This window comes from Macaca thibetana, chromosome 15 (assembly GCF_024542745.1).
Source record: "Macaca thibetana thibetana isolate TM-01 chromosome 15, ASM2454274v1, whole genome shotgun sequence".
In the NCBI taxonomy this organism is placed as follows: domain Eukaryota; kingdom Metazoa; phylum Chordata; class Mammalia; order Primates; family Cercopithecidae; genus Macaca; species Macaca thibetana.
Window position 1 is genome coordinate 49,641,187 of NC_065592.1, and position 20,705 is coordinate 49,661,891.

Sequence of the window (20,705 nt, forward strand, 5' to 3'; positions counted from 1 at the left end):
TACAGTAACCAAAACAGCATGGTACTGGTACCAAAACAGAGATATAGACCAATGGAACAGAACAGAGTCCTCAGAAATAATACCACACATCTACAGCCATCTGATCTTTGATAAACCTGAGAAAAACAAGAAATGGGGAAAGGATTCCCTATTTAATAAATGGTGCTAGGAAAATTGGCTAGCCATAAGTAGAAAGCTGAAACTGGATCCTTTCCTTACTCCTTATACGAAAATTAATTCAAGATGGATTAGAGACTTAAATGTTAGACCTAATACCATAAAAACCCTAGAAGAAAACCTAGGTAATACCATTCAGGACATAGGCATGGGCAAGGACTTCATGTCTAAAACACCAAAAGCAATGGCAACAAAAGCCAAAATTGACAAATGGGATCTCATTAAACTAAAGAGCTTCTGCACAGCAAAAGAAACTACCATCAGAGTGAACAGGCAACCTGCAGAATGGGAGAAAATTTTTGCAATCTACTCATCAGACAAAGGGCTAATATCCAGAACCTACAAAGAACTCAAACAAATTTACAAGAAAAAAACAAACAACCCCATCAAAAAGTGGGCAAAGGATATGAACAGACATTTCTCAAAAGAAGACATTCATACAGCCAACAGACATGAAAAAATGCTCATCATCACTGGTCATCAGAGAAATGCAAATCAAAACCACAATGAGATACCATCTCACACCAGTTAGAATGGCAATCATTAAAAAGTCAGGAAACAACAGGTGCTGGAGAGGATGTGGAGAAATAGGAACACTTTTACACTGTTGGTGGGATTGTAAACTAGTTCAACCATTATGGAAAACAGTATGGCGATTCCTCAAGGATCTAGAACTAGAAGTACCATATGACCCAGCCATCCCATTACTGGGTATATACCCAAAGGATTATAAATCATGGTGCTATAAAGACACAAGCACACGTATGTTTATTGCGGCACTATTCACAATAGCAAAGACTTGGAATCAACCCAAATGTCCATCAGTGACAGACTGGATTAAGAAAATGTGGCACATATACACCATGGAATACTATACAGCCATAAAAAAGGATGAGTTCGTGTCTTTTGTAGGGACATGGATGCAGCTGGAAACCATCATTCTCAGCAAACTATCACAAGAACAGAAAACCAAACACCGCATGTTCTCACTCATAGGTGGGAACTGAACAATGAGATCACTTGGACTCGGGAAGGGGAACGTCACACACTAAGGCCTATCACGGGGAGGGGGGAGGGGGGAGGGATGGCATTGGGAGTTATACCTGATGTAAATAACGAGTTGATGGGTGCTGACGAGTTGATGGGTGCAGCACACCAACATGGCACAAGTATACATATGTAACAAACCTGCACGTTTTGCACATGTACCCTAGAACTTAAAGTATAATAAATAAAAAAAAAGAAAAGAAAAAAAAAAGAAAAATCAGGCACCACCTCAGCCCAGAATTCAGTACTCATTGCTCTAACCCTAGCCTTACAATTGGGAGCAGGAATGAGGCTTAAAATTTACACAGACTCAGTCCATGCCTTTCATGTAGTACATGCTCATGACGCCATTTGGTGGAAAAGAGGATTTTTAACAGCCTAAGATACTCTAATTAAACATGCTCCTGAATTTATGACCCTATTGGAGGCAATTATACTTCCTGCACAGGTAGTATCTTTAAGCACCGCAAAGCCCATCAGAAGAACATGATGAAATCTCCATTGAGAACAATGGCGCTGACAAATAAGTAAAAGTGGCCGCCAGGCTCCCCTTCAGGCTGTTTTATTTCATATTCCAACTCCATGTCTCTAACTTACCCTGGTTAAATTTGTTTCTTTCAGAATGCAGCAGTTCCACAGCAAACTCTAAGGATGCAAGTGTATCAGCCAATCATGCCCAGACACCTCCACGATTCTCCTTTAGACTTGGCTGGACATCAGTTCCTTATGGATATCCTCTTCTCCCCGAGTCCCATCTTCCAGCTATGCCCAACAGTTTAAGTCCCATAACCCAGGACAATGACTCAGATTGTCCCCTGACAAACCAACAACCTTAGGAATGGTCAGTTCAATGCCCAGGGAAGCAGAAAGTAGTTGGAAGATGGGACCTCTACCCAAATAGCACAGATTTGTCACTGTTGTTCTGTCAGGAGGGAAATGCGTAGCCCTAAGGAGTTAAAAGAAAATTGAAAAATGGGTTTTGCTGGCATGAACAGAAATGGGGTAGAGGGGAGGAAATGTTCTGAGAAACAGAGTCAACCTCAAATGGCTCACTAGCATCTAAGCATCCTACAAGCACCTAGCTCACAGCCCACCTGCACGCTGTCTGCAAGTACTCAGCTTAAGCAGCACGAACTTAAAAAATTTTCCTCCAGCCCCTGCCTCTTTGCAGACAGCCTTCTCACTGCTGTCTTGACTACTTTTCTCTTGCAACATATGTTCCCCTTTTCTTGAAACAAATCTGCCTTTCTAAACTCATTACTGTATTGGTAAATTCTTTTATCACCTATGTGCTGGCCTCAGACAGTCATTGACCATGACAGTATATACATGAATTATGTATATGTATGTATCTTGTGTATATTTGTATCCTATGTATTTATGACATTGTATAATCTTGCATATATACCAAATAAATATACAGTAAGTACTCAGTGTCATCAATGGGTCTTGGAAACTGTAACTTTAAGTGAAGTGTTGTATAAGGAAACCAATTTATCATAGGCTGATTGATATAAAGAAGAGTCAAGTTACTCTGGCATATTTTTAGTCAAAAAAATCAGAAAATTTCTAAATAAAGGTGAAAGCCTCCTAATATTTAACACTGAAATAAATGGGAGCTATACATATATTTAAGAAAGATAAATAAAAGCAAGTAAGGTGATTATTTACCCAATTATTTCAGTTCAGAATTGTGGGTGGCAAGAGCCTAACGAGGCAATTTGAGACACAAGAGAAACCAATCCTGGATAGGACACTATCCCATTGCAGAGTATACTCTCACACACTTCCACATTCTTACATGTGGGGACAATTTAGACACTGGTCCAAGTAACCGAATGTGCATATCTTTGGAATGTGGAAGGAAATATAAGTACTTGGATAATGTCCATGCAGAGATAAGGAGAAGGTTCAAACTTCACAAAGACAGTGGCCACAGCTGAAGACAATATTTTTGCTCTCATGAACATTCTATCTTAATAACATTGGTCAGGAGATCAAGACCATCCTGGCTAACACGGTGAAACCCCGTCTCTACTAAAAAATACAAAAAACTAGCCGGGCGTGGTGGCGGGTGCCTGTAGTCCCAGCTACTTGGGAGGCTGAGGCAGGAGAATGGCAGGAACCCGGGAGGCGGAGCTTGCAGTGAGCCGAGATCCGGCCACTGCACTCCAGTCTGGGTGACAGAGCAAGACTCCGTCTCAAAAAAAAAAAAAAAACAAAACAAACAAAAAAAACATTGAACAATATGAGGTTATTTGAGGACTTGCTATATATATTTTATAAATATAAATATAGAGACATACATATGCACTTATATATGCACACACACATGCATGCACACACATACACAAATATAGCTTATAAACCAAATTCAACATCTAAAATCCTAAATCCTTTCCCAATCAATGCCACTGATTACTTGCAGAGCCTAACATTTTTTTCCTGATGTTAGTTTAGCTAATAATATCTCAATTAATAAGAAAGGAAAGAAAGTCATTATGTAACCAAGAGATTTTTCAAAGTTTTGATAATTTTTCTTTGACTTTCTAAAAGAAAACAGAATAAAATCTGTCTTAACAGTCTCATTACTAAAATGTCTTAATAGCCTCATAAGCCATGTGATGTTCTGCATAAGCTGGCTCCAATTTATTCCCTTTCATCCCGCCCAGCACTAACCTCAGAAATGCTTGACATACATGAAATTCAATCCCCACTAAGAGTTTTTATAGCCCCATTTCCTTCATTTTCCACTCTATAACTCCAATTTTAAGGCTGTCCCCAAATTTTAATATTACCTTCTCATGGAGATCTTTTGCAATCACCTTGGTAAAAGCAACACACCCAGGCATTTCCTATAACACCATACTATTTGACTTACACAACATTAATTAAGATGTAAAGTAATCTTAATTCACATATTTATCATCTTTATTGACAATAAAGGATACTGGAGTAAATTTTTTAAAGAAGGGTGTCTTTATATTTTGTTCATTATTCTATCCCAAGTCTCTAAAATAAGGTCTACCACTTAAGAGGATTTGATAAACATAATTGACCCACTTCATACCATCTTGATTTCCTACCAGAGAAACTGAGAGGATGGAAAGGTGAAAAAGAGAGCAATGTTGGAAAGTGTGCTGCCCTTCTGAGAATTCAAAGCTAATTCTATTTTTATGCAATCACTGTATCTATTTTATATCTTGGATAGCTCCGATGTTTTATTGATTTTATACATTAATGATATCATTTGTTTATCATACAGCGTACATATTTTAAGTATTTTCCCAGGTTGCTATTTTTTAAATGTATGTTTACGGTACTATTTGTTTTCTAAGGGTTTTTAAAATTTTTATCTTACTTGTGTCTTTCATTCATTTTAGGCAAGTTTAGAGATACATAATTTATAAGCCATTAATTTCACCTAATATGTGTGACTTAATAATTTTTAGAAAATATATTGAACTCTGCAACCATCAGCAAAGCAAGTTTTAGAACACTTTGCTCACCCCCAAAATGTTCCATTGTACCCACTTGCAAACAATACTTTCCCACTCTCAGTTCTGTGGTGGGAATGTAAACTACTTCAGCCACCATGGAAAGCAGTTCAGAGATTTCTCAGAGAACTTAAAACAGAACTACTATTCAACCCAGCAATCCCATTACTGGTTATATATCAAAAAGAGAACAAACTGCTCTACCAAAAAGATACAAGCATTCATATTGCAGTACCATTCACAATAGCAAAGACACGGAATCAACCTAGGTGCCCATCAATGGCGGATTGGATAAAGAAAATGTACTTATACATCATGGAATGCCACACAACCACAAAAAAGAATGAAATTATGTCCTTTGCAACAACGTGGATGTCTGATTTGTGCTCTAAATTATTTCCCATTACTGGGCATGTTATGTAAATTCCATGTAGAATCCTTCACTCACACAGTATTTTGTCATTCTTCCATGAAGTAACCATGTACCAGTATTTCATTTGCTTTTAATGCTCAATAGTATTCCATTGTATACATACATACAAACATTGTTTTTGTTCTCAAATCTCAAGTTGTGAGAGTGTATTCAATTTGTGGGTATAATGAAAAAAATGCTGCTATGAGAATTCACATATACATCTGTGTTCTTAGATAGATACATCATTTTTCCCTTTCTAAAAAATTTTACTTTGAGTTCTTGGATACATGTGCAGAACGTGCAGGTTTTTTACATAGGTAAATGTATGCCATAGTGGTTGGCTGCACCTATCAAGCCATCACTTAGGTCTTCAGCCCTACATGCATTAGTTATTTGTCCTGATGCTCTTCCTCCCTTAACTCCTCTAGACACATCCCAATGTGTGTTTTTCTTCTCCCTGTGTCCATGTGTTCTCATTGTTCGACTCCCACTTATGAGTGAGAACGTGTGGTGTTTGGTTTTCTGTTCCTGTGTTAGTTTGCTGAGGATGATAGCTTCCAGGTTCATCTATGTCCCTGCAAAGGACATGATCTCATTCCTTTTCACGGCTGTATAGTATTCCATCTTGTATATATACCACATTTTCTTCATCCAGTCTATCATTGACGGGCATTGGGTTGGTTTCATATCTTTGCTATTGTGAAGAGTGCTGCAATAAACATACATGTGCATGTATCTTTATAACAGAATGATTTATATTCCTTTGGGTATATACCCAGTAATGGAATTGCTGGGTCAAATGGTATTGCTGGGTCAAATGGTATTTCTGGTGCTAGATCCTTGAGGAATCGCCACACTGTCTTCCAGAATGGTTAAATCAATTTACATTCCCACCGACAGTGTATAAGGCTTTCTATTTCTCCATATCCTTGTCAGCATCTGCTGTTTCCTGACTTTTTAATAATTGCCATTCTGGCTGGTGTGAGATGGTATCTTATTGTGGTTTTGACTTGCATTTTTCTAATGATCAGTGATGTTGAGCTTTTTTTCATATGTTTGTTGGTCACATAAATGTCTTCTTTTGAGAAGTGTCTGTTCATGTCCTTTGCCCACTTTTTAATGGGGTTATTTGTTTTTTCTTGTAAATTTGCTTAAATTTCTTGTAAATTCTGGATATTAGACCTTTGTCAGAAGGGTAGATTGCAAAAATTTCCTCCCATTCTCTAGGTTGCCTGTTTGCCCTGATTAGATCAATGGAACAGAATAGAGACCTCAAAAAAAAAAAAAAAATTTGGCTTTACCTTTAGAGCAGTTTTAGGTTCACAGCAAACTTGAGCAATGAAGGTAAAGTGATTTCCCATATAGCCACTGCCCCCTACATACGTAGCCCTTCCTCATTATCAATATTTCCCACCAAAGTGGTACAGTTTTTACAGTTGATTAAACTATATTGATACATCGTTATCATCTAATGTCTCTAGGTTACGGTTAATCATTCTTGGTGTTGTATGTTCTAGAAGTTTGAGGTAAATTTATATGTATCTACCAATATAGTATCATACAGAATATTCTTGATACCCTAAAAATTATCTTTGCTCTGCTTATTTACCCCTTTCTCCTCCTAACCTTTGGCAACCACAGATCTTTTTACTCTCTTAATCATTTTTTCTTTTCCAGAATGTCATATAGTTGGAATCATACCATATACAAATTTTCAGATCAACTTCTTTCACTTATTAATATGTATTTAAGTTTCCTCTATGCCTTTTCATGGCCTGGTAGCTCATTTCATTTTAGCACTGAATAATATTATATTGCCTGGATGTGTACCAGCTCATTTATCCATTCACCTGCTGAAAGAGATCTTGGTTGCTCCCTAGTTTTGGCAATTAGGAATAAAGGTGTTATAAATATCCATGTTCACGATTTTTGTGAACATAAGTTTTTAACTCATGTGGGTAAATGCCAAGATGTGAAATTGCCACCTTGTATAGTAGAATACATTTAATTTTGGAAGAAAATGCCAAACTGTCTTCCAAAGTGGCTGTATAATTTTGCCTTTCTACCAAAAATGAATGAGAGTTTCTTTTGCTCAAAATTTTCATCAGCATTTGATGTTTTCAGTATTTTAGGTTTTAGCCATTCTAATAGCTGTTATTGGTATCTCTTTGCTGTTTTAATTAATTCACATACTTTCTTTCTTTCTTTCTTTCTTTTTTGAGACGGAGTCTTGCTCAGTCGCCCAGGCTGGAGTGTAGTGGCCGGATCTCAGCTCACAGCAAGCTCCGCCTCCCGGGTTTACGCCATTCTCCTGCCTCAGCCTCCCGAGTAGCTGGGACTACAGGCGCCCGCCACCTCGCCCGGCTAGTTTTTGTACTTTTTAGTAGAGACGGGGTTTCACAGTATTAGCCAGGATGGTCTTGATCTCCCGACCTCGTGATCCGCCCGTCTCGGCCTCCCAAAGTGCTGGGATTACAGGCTTGAGCCACCGCGCCCGGCCAATCCACATACATTTTTAACTCAGTGTGCCAATCTAAATAACAACAACAACAACAAGCAAAACCTGCTTTGGTTTTTAATAAATAATGTGCTGAATATAGTAATCAATTAGGAAGAATGTTAACAATATTGAATTTTCCCATCTGTGAATATAGAATGTCCCTCCATTAATTTAAATCATCCTTAATTTCTCTCAGCAATATTTTGTAGTTTTCAGTGCACAAGTCTTGCACTCCTTTTGTTAAATTTGTTTCTAAATGTTTCATTACTTTTTACGTGATTTGGGGTTTTCAAACTGTTAATTGCTAGTATTTAAATGATAACTTGTTTTAATGTGTTAGCCTTGTGTCCTGCAACTTTGGTACTCTCAGATATTTGTTCCAGTAGTGTGTGAGTGTGTGTGTCTGTGTGTGTGTGTGTATGTGTGCGCACGTGTGTGAATATGAATACGTATTTTATGTTAGTAAGGACAGGTTAACATCTTCCGTTTTAAATGTTACGTTTGATTTCTTTTTTATTTGATGTTTCTTTCTTCCTCCAAATGATAGAACCATTGTCATAATTGTATTAGATAGAAACTCTACAGAAACACAAATTTTAGAAGTAAGGAGGAGAATTATGGATAAATAGAGAAAGCACAGGGCTTTTATATATTTAACCATATTTATTATCTGAGATTTAAAACAGTATAAAGAACAAAGATTATGCCTCATAAAAGGAAGGAGTGACCATTAGAATTAGTTCCTGACAAAAGATGTTAGGGATGGAATTAGAACCTATTTGTTAGAATTGAATTGATACAGTATGAGGGATACCTTGAATCACTGTGGTAAAAATAATTAAAATGGAAATATGTGACATTATCATTTTGTCATTTTAACCCATATTAGATTTAAAACAAAAAATATTTTAAATGAGCTCCTTTACAGATGTTGGTAAAGAATTTACAAATAAATATATACTCAAGAAAACCATTTTCAGGTGTTGTTACATTTCTAATTTCATCCCCTATTATATACAAGTAGGTAGATAATATTCAATTAAATAGAAGGGGCCAAAGAGAGCACCTGTGCTCAGTAAAGTGATCCCACTCTCTTCAGGTTTCCATGGAGTCTGAAAATGAGGGTGGGTATTCTGAGCTTTACTACTTGCACAGATTGCTGCTGGCATAGTCAGTAGAAAGAGATATAATGATGGCACTTTGAGAGGTTGGTAATGATCCTAACACCAGCAAGCAGAGCAGCATCCAGGACATAAGGGTGGAAATTGCTGTTCCCATTTGATTGCCACCTGTATACTCACAAAATCAGAGATTAATTTTGAAAATTCTTCACACACACAAAAATCAAATAACATGAAGAAAAAACTTTATCTAGATTTTTTCAACAACAAAGTATTAATCAAAGGACTTCTTATCCATAATAAACCCATTTTGCAAAATCCATTTATTACATCTTTATGATAATTTTCTCTTTGGACATATGTATAATATCTGTAGCAGAATATTAATGTAAACCATGATAAGTTGAAATTTGTGATAATTTAGAGCATGATATGAAGCAACTGCTTTAAAATCATGGACTTCAGTAACTAATGGGAAACAGATGTTTAGCTGGGCAAAAAAGAGAAATTCTTATTCCAGATTTTATTTTGGCCTCATATTTTTCAAAGGTTAAGTGTTTTGGAATTGAGTTGGAAAGGGCTAAGTAAATCAAGCAAATAGGCTATTAAGAGGGGAAAGGATCAGTTCAATAAGCCCCTAGTGACCAACTCCAAAGGTGGCTTAGAAGACTGTAATCTTATTCATCACACCCAACTCTGTCAGCATTGACACTTTTCCCAGGCACATAAGCCAGTTGACAGGAAGACAGGAAGCACAATTGTATTTAGCCAGTACAGTAATCACAGCATTTCTTTAAGGTAGGTGTTAGTATTTTGATTTTAGCAAATCAAGAAAATGAGGGGAAGAAGACTAAAATAGTGCAACTTACATAATTAGAGGAAAAAATGAATGGAGGAAGGCCAGAAGGAAGACAGGTAGGAAGATGAAAAAAGAAAATGATGCCGGTATTTATGAATAATGAACGTATTTGATACCCAAGTGATTCAATGTTGTAATCCCACTGTACCAATAAAAGAAAGAGAAGAGGGTGAGGAGTAGGAAGGAAAGAAGGAAGGAAGGAGGATGGAAAATATCCATAGCAAGTAATCTGTGATAGTTGCCCCACTTGTAAACATTGCTGACCTGAGATTTTAACTTCAAACATTCCAATTCCAAAATATATATTCAATCTAAAACATCAAGCTCTGGGCTCAGTGAAGTCCTCCCTGAACTGCATTTAAAAAAAATAGTTTAAGGTTTAGTTTTCAGCAATACCACAAAAATATTTGGTCTTTTTAACCAATTCCCATTACCGCATTCATACTCCCTTCTACATTAATCATATTTAATGGTAGCCATGTAATACGTATGCATTTTTACTTAAAATTTTTCACAATCATATTTTTTTCTTAGTGAGAAACAGGATTTTTACAAAAATAGATGACCCATGCAAACTTTTCACAGCGTGTCTACTATATTATTTGTATGAGAAGCAACCTACATAAAATGACAGACAGATCCTGCTGTGGAAAATTAAAAGATGAGACCTTTTGTTTCTACTTACAAGAGCGTTAATTCTATATAAAAATAGTCCCTTCCCTTTCTCCAAGACACATGTATTTTCTTTGTGAATAGCATCATTTTCCCACATCCAGAAATTTGATTTTCTGTTTGCAAGATGCTTTTCCTAGCATACTAATGACATATTTGACATATTTAGGGCTGGCATGTTACGCTGGCCTAGGTTTCTAAATGTCCAGGAACTAAGCTTCAGTATGAGACTGTCAGGAAATATCAGACTAACGGATTCAAAAGGGGCTGATTTATTGACTACTTTGTGCAGGTGCTGACAAATTAGATAAGTGAAATTTGCGTATATCGAGTCGTAAGTAGTCATTCTGCTGTGTTCCAAATACACCTAATTTGAAAAGAAGTAGGAGTTACCTGAATGAAGAGGCTCCATAAGAAAGTATGCACTGTCTTTAGTGCGAAGTAGAATGGATTTTCCTATGTGCAACTGCATAGTCCTAGATTTAAGAATTCTAGGGCTAGTTATTTCTGAAAGAAACAGTCATGTAGAATAACTTCATGTGTTAATTTTGATGATACTGAAGAGTATTTATTAATTCTAATTCTTCTTTATCACAATTTGCAAATGAATTTTCCATGTTTACATAATTAGCCTAAGTTTACATGCCACTGTTTCTTTATTAAACTATAATTTATACCCTGTTACTAACCCATTGTAATTTGCTGGGGAAAAGCTCAATTAGAATTTATATTGCTGGGTTACATTGACAACCTGAACACTAATCAGTTTTTGGAACTTAGTCACTCTGCTTCTCATTTCAGTTGCAAGGAAAAACTGTTACTTATTAGAAGTATTTATCAATTAGTGATGCAATTTAAATTTTATACAAGAGTAGTAGTGCCTAAGTTTTCTTCTAAGAACAGTTTTAGAGTCTTAAAAATTATTGAGAGCCCAAGATTTTTGGCTTGTATGTGATATATTTATGGCTATTTATTATAGTCAATATTAAAACTGGAAAATTAAATATATATATTTAATAGTTAACTGTGTATGACAAAGACAAATTCATTACATTTTAATAAAATAAACAATTTTATAAAATATATTTTAACACTAAAAATAGTAAACAGAGTGGCCTTTTTAAAATATAACTTTAATTTTATTCAATTATTTCCTCTTCTGTATTCAATCTATGCAATAATATATGTTATGTAGTTCTTGGGGAATTTTGATATATAGTTGTGAAAGAGTGATAGTAAAAATAAAAAATAATATTTTAGTATAATTATGAAAATGGCACTAATTTCATTGACCTCTTGAAAGGGGTCCAAGTCACACTTTGAGGACAACTGGGCTGTAGTATCATCAAACAGAACTTGTAATCTACTAATATAAAACATTCACAAGTTTTGTTTATAACGTTGAAAAGCCAGTACTAAAATGAAGAAAAATAACAGAAAGTTTAAAAATTATGTTCATTATTAGCTTCATTTTAACCTACTAGAAAACCCTCTGAATTAAAGCCCCAATACCCGTCCTGGAGAAAGACTGAAAGATCTCTTTGCTGAGCAAAAATTCGAGAAGATGATCTAGACAGAGTATTTTTGTTTTTACATTGGCTAAAGAAGAAATTGTAAAATTAAATATGGTTGTATGCATGGCTTAACAAAGGCACATTCTGAGAAATTCATCATTAGGTGATTTAATCATTGTGCCATATCACAGTGTGTACTGACACAAACCTAGACGGCATAGCCCACTACACATCTAGGCTATACGGTTCAGCCTATTGCTCCCAGGCTACACACACACCTATGCAGCATGTTACTGTACTGAATGCTATAGGCAATTGTAACACAGTAGTATGTATTTGTGTATCTATACATATCAAAACATAGAAAAGTTATAGTAAAAATATGGTATTAAAATTTTTAAAAATATGGTATTAAAGATAAAAAAAAAAAGGTATAACTATCCTGGTCACTTTCCATGAATGGAGCTTGCAGGACTGGAAGTTGTTCTGGGTGTCAGTGAGGGAGCAGTAAGTGAATGTGAAAGCCTAGGTTATTACTACACACTACAGTAGGCTTTATAAACACTGTACCCTTAAGCTACACTGAATTTATGAAAAATATAGTAACTGTGCAATGATTTTATGACAGGCACAATGTCACTAGACAATGGGAATGTGTCAGCTCCATTTGAGTATATAGGGTCCATCACTGATCACATCACTGCGTGGCATATGACTGTAAATACATTTTTCTAAGAAAAAACTAGAGTGTCCAGTGACAAGGCAAAGACTGATATTCTGACTAGAAACCATTGATAATTTACATCAAAGAGGCTGAACAAAGGTTAGTCAGGGCATGAGACATCAGGGAGTATACTGGAGGGATGCTTATTTTGAGCTGGTGTGCATAGGAGCATTACTCTGAAGCTAAGAGCCTGGGAAGTTTCCTAAAAGGTTTAGAACAGCCTCACAGACCATTCTGTCTTGACACATGAATAAGAAGATTGATGAGATTAGCAGAAGGAATTATTTAACATAATTACTTAGAAATGTCTAAAATTATATTATTGTTTTTAAGTTTTTGAAAGCAGCCTAACTAATGATTGCATTAACACCTCAGCTTCAAAAATAAAAACTGGAATTTTATGCCTACTGGCATGACATTCATCACTAAAAGAATATTCAGAGAAATGAAGAAAATTTTACCTTGTTACATGTAACAATTAGCCAGAAGAATCTGCTTCCTCTGTTTTTACCCATCTGTTCCAATTCCAAATAAAATTACTCATTAAATTCCAGAATAAGATTATTACGTTTTGATACCAGAAAGTTTGCCTTTGCTATAGATTGCCATTTGTATACAGAACAAGATTTTGGCTAATGTAATATTTGTCTCAAATACCACAAAAACAAATGGTCGGATTCCTCAGATTGCAAAAAGCTTCTAAGAGTAATTCAGAAGAGATAGTGTTCCTGTAAAGCATTAGAATGTAGAAATAATTGGACAGACACCCAGTTATTTTCTTTGCTCATTAATTCCACAGTAAGAAATGTGACTGGCATTACCATATTACTGAGAATGCCTATACTACTTTGAGAGTGCTTAAGACCCCACTAGAGTCCTTATCAAGTTGCAAACAAGGATAGATCCTAGGAAGATTAATTATCATCTGTAAGAATAAGCATTTATAAAGGACCTACAGTGTGTAGGTCCATTGATTTAGTAAGTAGTCATAACAGATATAAACCTACATTGACATGATCACCACCTGCTGCTTATAGGTTAAACTGGGTATTCTTAATGCTTGGGAGGCCTATGACTATAGTTGACTATACTTTGACTATGGTCAAGATATTTTTTATGGAAAATAGGATCAAGATATTTCATTCTGTGATGGGATAGATCCTTCAGGTACCTTTATTTTTAAAGCATAATTAAATTCTGTTAACATGTTAAGGAAAACATTTCTGAGAAACTGCTTGAGGCTTTGAGGATGGGAAAAACTGGATCAGAAGAAGGGGATATGGTGTAGGATTGGGTAGGAATGGTGTGAATCTTGTGATATGGGCAGTGGAAACAATGTAGGTGAAAACACAATGGAGAAAATGAACAAAGCAATTGAGAAATAAAATAAAAAGATCTGCTGACTAAAACAGAGGAGTAATATGTGTGTGCTGGTAAGGAGCATGAAACAAGAAATAAATTCATATTCGCAAAGAAGAACCTAAATAGAGAAATGTTTAAATCTCCACAGAGAAGAATCTAAATTGAGCTTAACCATTATAGATTTCTGATCAGAAAGCAATATTTTAAGATTTTGGAGTGCTGAGTGCACAGGAGACTGAGAGAAATTAAAAACAAAAAAATCAATCACTTAGATCAGTTGTCTCATAAAATATGTTACATTCCCATACAGTGTGTATTAAAATTCACTAATGCAGAAATAAATTTATTTAAATTTATTTTCTTCTTAAAATTGATTATTTCCTTTTATTTAGATTGTGTGTTACAAACTAGTTGATTAGTATATGTTTACATTTTAAAAATAAATATACATATGTAAAATGGATGATTTGTGAAATATTTCATAATAGTGACATAGGATAAAAAAGATGTTAGATGACATTAGGATTAAGCCAGCCTAATATGGTAGAATTGATATTAAATTCAGAAGCCTAAAAATAAAATCAGGAGGTTGGAAAGGCCAAATTTGACAAACATCATAAAGGAAAGTGCAGAAGAATTTAGTGACACATGGGGAATGGGTAAGTGGGTTATACAGTGAAAGCTAATACTAAACATTTATGCCTACAGAACTGAGATCATGATGCCGTTTACCAAAATTTAGATATTTGAGGATGAATTCTAACCCAAAATAGTGGTCAGCTCAATTTAGAATTTTATTGTTTTTCACTGTATTTATTGTCAAATTTGTGATAAACACCTTACTTTTTGTTTTTATTTCATATCTAGATAGAAAATGTTATGTGCTGAATAGCACTGAAAATACAGAAAAAGGAAAAAGGGTCTCTGAACCAATAAGAAACTCAAAATATTGGGTGAATACATATATAAGTGTATATATTTGCCATACAACCAATTAAGTGTTATAAATTGCTGCCTGCATAAATTCTTATAGCCACATGAGGTCAGAGCTATTGAATCTGCCTGAGAGGACATCAGAGAAGAGCCGGCATTTGCACACAGTAATTCAAATCCTTCATCTATCTCATCTATTCATTATTTTGGATACTTATTACTTTTGACAAAACAATTAAAAAGAATAATTGCTACCTGCCTCAAGAAAATAAAACACGGTGTTTGTGTTTTTTTATATATATATATATATATATATATATATATATATATATATTTTTTTTTTTTTTTTTTTTTTTTTTTTTGAGATGGAGTTTTGCTCTGTCGCCCAGGCTGGAGTGCACTGGCATGATCTCGGCTCACTGCTGCAACCTCCGCCTCCTGGTTCACATGATTCTCCTGCCTCAGCCTCCCTAGTAACTGGGGTGACAGGCGTGCACCACCAAACCTGGCTAATTTTTGTACGTTTAGTAGATATGGGGTTTCACCATATTGGCCAGACTGGTCTGGAGCTCTTGACTTTGTGATCTGCCCACCTCAGCCTCTCAAAGTGCTGGGATTACAGGCATGAGCCATTGCACCAGCCTAAAATACTGTTTTCTATAATTATAATATTTAATACTAAACTATTCATTTTTCCTGTAATAACTGTGGGTTGTGATCTTGAAAATAATAGGTGATTAAAAAGTGATATCGTAGAGGTACTTGATACTGTTTATAGATAAGCATGATCAACTAACTAGGTGATGTTAACAAGCCCCACTATGATAATATAAAGAAATAAAACCTATAACCTTCAAAGGCAAGGTTGTAATGTTTTATCAGAGCTTTGCAATGTATTCATAGCTGTTAGTAGTAGCAGTAAAATGCCAACACTACCATGAAATGATTCTTGTTGCCTTTTATAACATTAATGCCATCTTCATATGTCATTTATGGATTTATTTAAGAGACCCAGGTATTAAGTTTCTCCCTTGCACTCTCTCTCTCCAGCCCCTCTACATATAGAAAAAATTTTGAAAAAAAAATTAAAGCTCATACAGGGAGGCAGGCATTTTATGAACTTTTCATTACTAATATTATAATCATTTAATTTGCATTTTATTTAGTGTTAATTCTAATGAATTTTTATGATTTTAGAGAAAAATATGATGCATAATGAAATAATAAAAGTTTAAATGCCAGTGGAGATCCACGCTTAACTTCTCCTGCTATTCTTTCAGGTGTTGGAGTTGACATATGGTATAGAAATTTTAAGTTTCAGGCTGGGCACTGTGGCTCATGCCTATAAATCCCAGCACTGTGGGAGGCCAAAGGCGGGGGTGGATCACCTGAGATCAGGAGTTCGAGACCAGCCTGGCCAAAATGGTGAAACCTCACCTCTACTAAAAATACAAAAATTTACTGGGCATGGTGGCAGGCGTCTGTAATCTCAGCTACTTGGGAAGCTGATGCAGGAGAATCACTTGAACCCAGGAGGCGGAGGTTGCAGTGAGCAGAGATCGCATCATTACACTCCAGCCTGGATGACAGAGCGCGACTCTGTCAAAAAAAAAAAAAAAAAAAAAAAAAGAAGAAGAAGAAGAAAGAAAAGAAAAAGAAAAATAAGAAATTTCAAGTTTCAAATATGTATTTCTAAGTCAGTGGAAGACATATTAACATGTTAAAGACACAAAGTTAAATTATAAGGATGATTATGCAAGTCTTTATACAGTTTTAAGAGCTATGCAGGCACTCAAATATTATCCGTATATCATTTTCTATCATTTGAGATGATTTTTTTCCTTTGTATGCACAGCTAAATATACATCAACTTTGTGATCTTATGATTAGCCACGTATTATTGGAAATCAAAACTAAAATTCCATGTTTGGCTACATCTTTCTGACATTTGTCTCTTAAACATCTAAATACTTCTATTATTTAACTAAAAATGTGGTCTTAGATTAAAGATGCAAAGGCAGGTGTCACAGCAAATACTCAAGAATCATTAAGGTACATTTGTGGGTGGAGATTAATAATGAGTTAATGACACAAATGCAGAATTTTATCCAAAGATAACATCGTAAACAACCTAATTAGAGGTGTCATATGTTTGCTCTGATGAACTGCTAGTTGTGTACTGGAGAGTCCTTAAGGAAAATTGTGAGACAAATTGTGAGTGCAATAGCAAAGGGTCCAGAATTGACAGAAATGTCTTCAATAGATGGGTTTGGGCTAGTGCTAGCATGGATGCCAACTTGCCACTTTGGATGCAATGGATATCTATTAACTTTGATCGTCAATATTAAAGAAATCTTCGCCCAGTAAACAGCATACAAATTCTTCTCTGGTCATCACATAATCCTTTAACTTTAAATAATAAATTTCATGTACAGTTAATTCTGCTTCCAAACTCCAGGAACAGACAAGAGCTATGGGCTTAATGAAACAAACAAACAAAAATTATTTTCTCTGGCACTAAGGATTGGATTCAGATATGAGCATTATGACCTATTCAATGACAGGAAGAACTACCTCGATTTTAGCTGGGTCTTTTAAAAGACAAGCTTATTATCTTTTTGGGGAAAGTGAACTCGTCAGAATATTCACTATAGTCTATAGTTGCAAAAAAATGATCACATAGAATCCTAGACTAAAGCCACATGCTAAAAGGACTGAAATGGAACAAAACGAAGTCTTAATTTTATAAATTAGAATAACCCAAATCTGAAGCTTAGATACCTATAAAAGTCTGTCACTTCAGCAAATAATTGTGTGTGTGTGTGTGTGTGTGTGTGTGTAGGGCAGTTTGAATTGGATTTTTCCAGTTACGACCAAGGAGAGTCAATATAAGTAATATGCTCCAACTACTTGGTCACGATCAATGCCACTACTAATGTCAGTACCAGAATGTGTGTTCATTACACACCTGGTAGCTATAACAGGGGTCGCATATGTATCAGATTATGGCAAAGTTCAATATGTGTGTGGATTCACAATTAAATGAGGAGTATAGTGGTGACATCTTTTTGTATAGGAGAAGTGAATTTCTTTTTGTGTTAAGAGATGGTGCTAATTAAGGGGCAGATACACACACAACTCAGTATATTCATGTCCAAAGAGGCAATTGCTATAGGAAGCAGCTGGGTCAAGTTTTGTCTAAGAAGTTGTCTGACTTGGCTTCCATCTAAAACGACAGATATCCTCAAAGTGTCTCTATGCAAAATGCAAATATTCTGGAATGTTAACAGCTAGTAATCTATTTTCTTCATAGCAGGAAATAAGTTAACAACTAACAGAGAGGCAGTTGGAATAAGGACTGAATTGGAGGAGTGAAGGAACAAATGTGTGACTTGTCTGGGTGGGAGGGAGTGTGAGGGCAGAAGTTTGTGTTGACAGAATGTGGAAAGATGTACACTGTAAAGTTATTTTCACTACTGTGAAATACGCTGTCATATTTATTTTATTTTCACTACTGTGGAGGTTTGATAAGCATGCCCTAAAGTTCCAGTTCTCAATTTTTATAAAACATGCTATTAGAATATATGAGTATAATGGACAGCATTACGGAAAATTTGTTTATGAGTATACACGTGTGTAGGTGTGAATTTTTCACTGCAGATTTAAAACAACGAAATGAATACATATCCTTTTTCACTTAAAGTTTTTTTTCTCATACTCAACTGCATAAGGTATGAAAAGCATTTCTGTGTGTATGTGTGTGTGCTCAGCTATGTATGCACATGAACGTGTGTGTGTTTAGACTGAGAAGAATTTGACAAGTTGTGTGTGTTAAGGGAAGGAGTAGTGGCAACAGAGGATATAATCCAGATAAAATATTTGGGCATTTGAAGTTTGAGGTCTATCAAAATGTGTAGATTAGATTGTCCAACAGGTAGAAGAGCATAGATCCTGTGTTTTTTAAGGATTACACAGACATGTAGGGGTGTACTTTTTAACAGGAAGTGTATTTGGGTATTGGATGGATTCTTTGGAGATAGACAAGGTAGATCAAAGTTTGTAATTTCTATTGATGGTGCATAGCTGAATAATATTCAGTTCCCAGAAGTAGACAGGTCCTTAAATGGGAATGGTTGTACATGTACCTATGGAAACTAGGTAGCACATACTGGAGACTTTACAGTGGAGGAGAAGCTACTCAAGGATAAATTTATATAAAAATTCTCTATTGTGAAGAAAATAATCATAAGCCCTCTGCCCTAAAGTTAAAGGTAACACTAAATACCCAGATAACTTAAATGCAGGGAATATAACTGCACTTAATGCTTATCAAATTCTGATCCACACATTGATGTCTAAATAAAAATGAGAACTTCCACCCCAGAAGTGCCAGAGCACTTTTCAAAAGAAATTCCTCAAGACACGACAATAGAAAGGAACTGTTTTCAGGAAAAGAGAACTTCTACTAACACACACTTAACTTTTCCCACATTACGGGGTATAATAACCAGTTTCCATAAACTCTGGGAAGTCGAATTTGAGCTGTGTGCACCTTTCCTTCCATGTCTTCTTTTCTCAAACAGAACAGTAAACAGAAATATCTCCCATACAAAGTTTAGTCTTCTCCCAGATTTTTTTCTTTGTAAATTGGAGAGATCTCTTTTTTAAATCAAAGTTCCATTTTCCATCCCCAAGAGTTTGATTTCAGGAAGTTTTTGGAGTTTGGGAGTCTGCATTTTTTTCTTACTTTTATTTTATTGTATTATTATTATTATACTTTAAGTCCTGGGATACATGTGCAGAACATACAGTTTTGTTACACAGGTAACGTGCCATGGTGGTTTGCTGCGCTCATCAATGGTCATCTATATTAGGTGTTTCTTCTAATCCTATCCCTCCCCTTGCCCCCTACCCCTGAAGAGGCCCCCACGTGTGATGTTCCCCTCCCTGTGCCCCTATGTTCTCATTGTTCAATTCCCACTTATAAGTGCTTGGTTTTCTGTTTCTGTGTTAGTTTGCTGAGAATGATGGTTTCCAGCTTCATCTATGTCCCTGCAAAGGACATGAACTTATTCTATTTTATGGCTGCATAGTATTCCATGGTATGTATGTGCCACATTTTTTTTTTTATCCAGTCTAACATTGATGGGCACTTGGGTTGGCTCCAAGTCTTTGCTATTGTAAATAGTGCTGCAATAAACATATGTGTGCATGTGTCTTTATAGAATGATTTATGATCCTTTGGGTATATACCCAGTAATGGGATTGCTGGGTCAAATGGTATTGCTAGCTCTAGATCCTTGAGGAATTGCCACACTGTCTTCCACAATGGTTGAACTGATTTACACTCCCACCAACAGTGTGAAAGTGTTCCTATTTCCCCACATCTTCCCCAGCATCCGTTGTTTCCTGACTTTTTAATGATCCCCATTCTAACTAGCGTGAGATGGTATTTCATAAGCAATGGGGAAATGACTTCCTATATAATAAATGGTGTTGGAAAATTGGCTAGCCATATGCAGAAAACTGAAACTGGACCCCTTCCTTACACCTTATATAAAAATTAACTCAAGATGGATTAAAGATTTAAACATAAGACCTAAAACCATAAAAACTCTAGAAGAAAACCTTGGCAATACCATTTAGGACATAGGCATGGGCAAAGACTTCATGACTAAAACACCAAAAGCAACTGCAACAAAAGCCAAAATTGACAAATGGTATCTAATTAAACTAAAGACTTTTTGCACCGGAAAAGAAACTATCATCAGAGTGAACAGGCAACCAATAGAATGGGAGAAAATTTTTGCAAACTATCCATCTGACAAAGGGCTAATATCCAAAATCTACAAGAAACTTAAACAAATTTACAAGAAAAAAACAA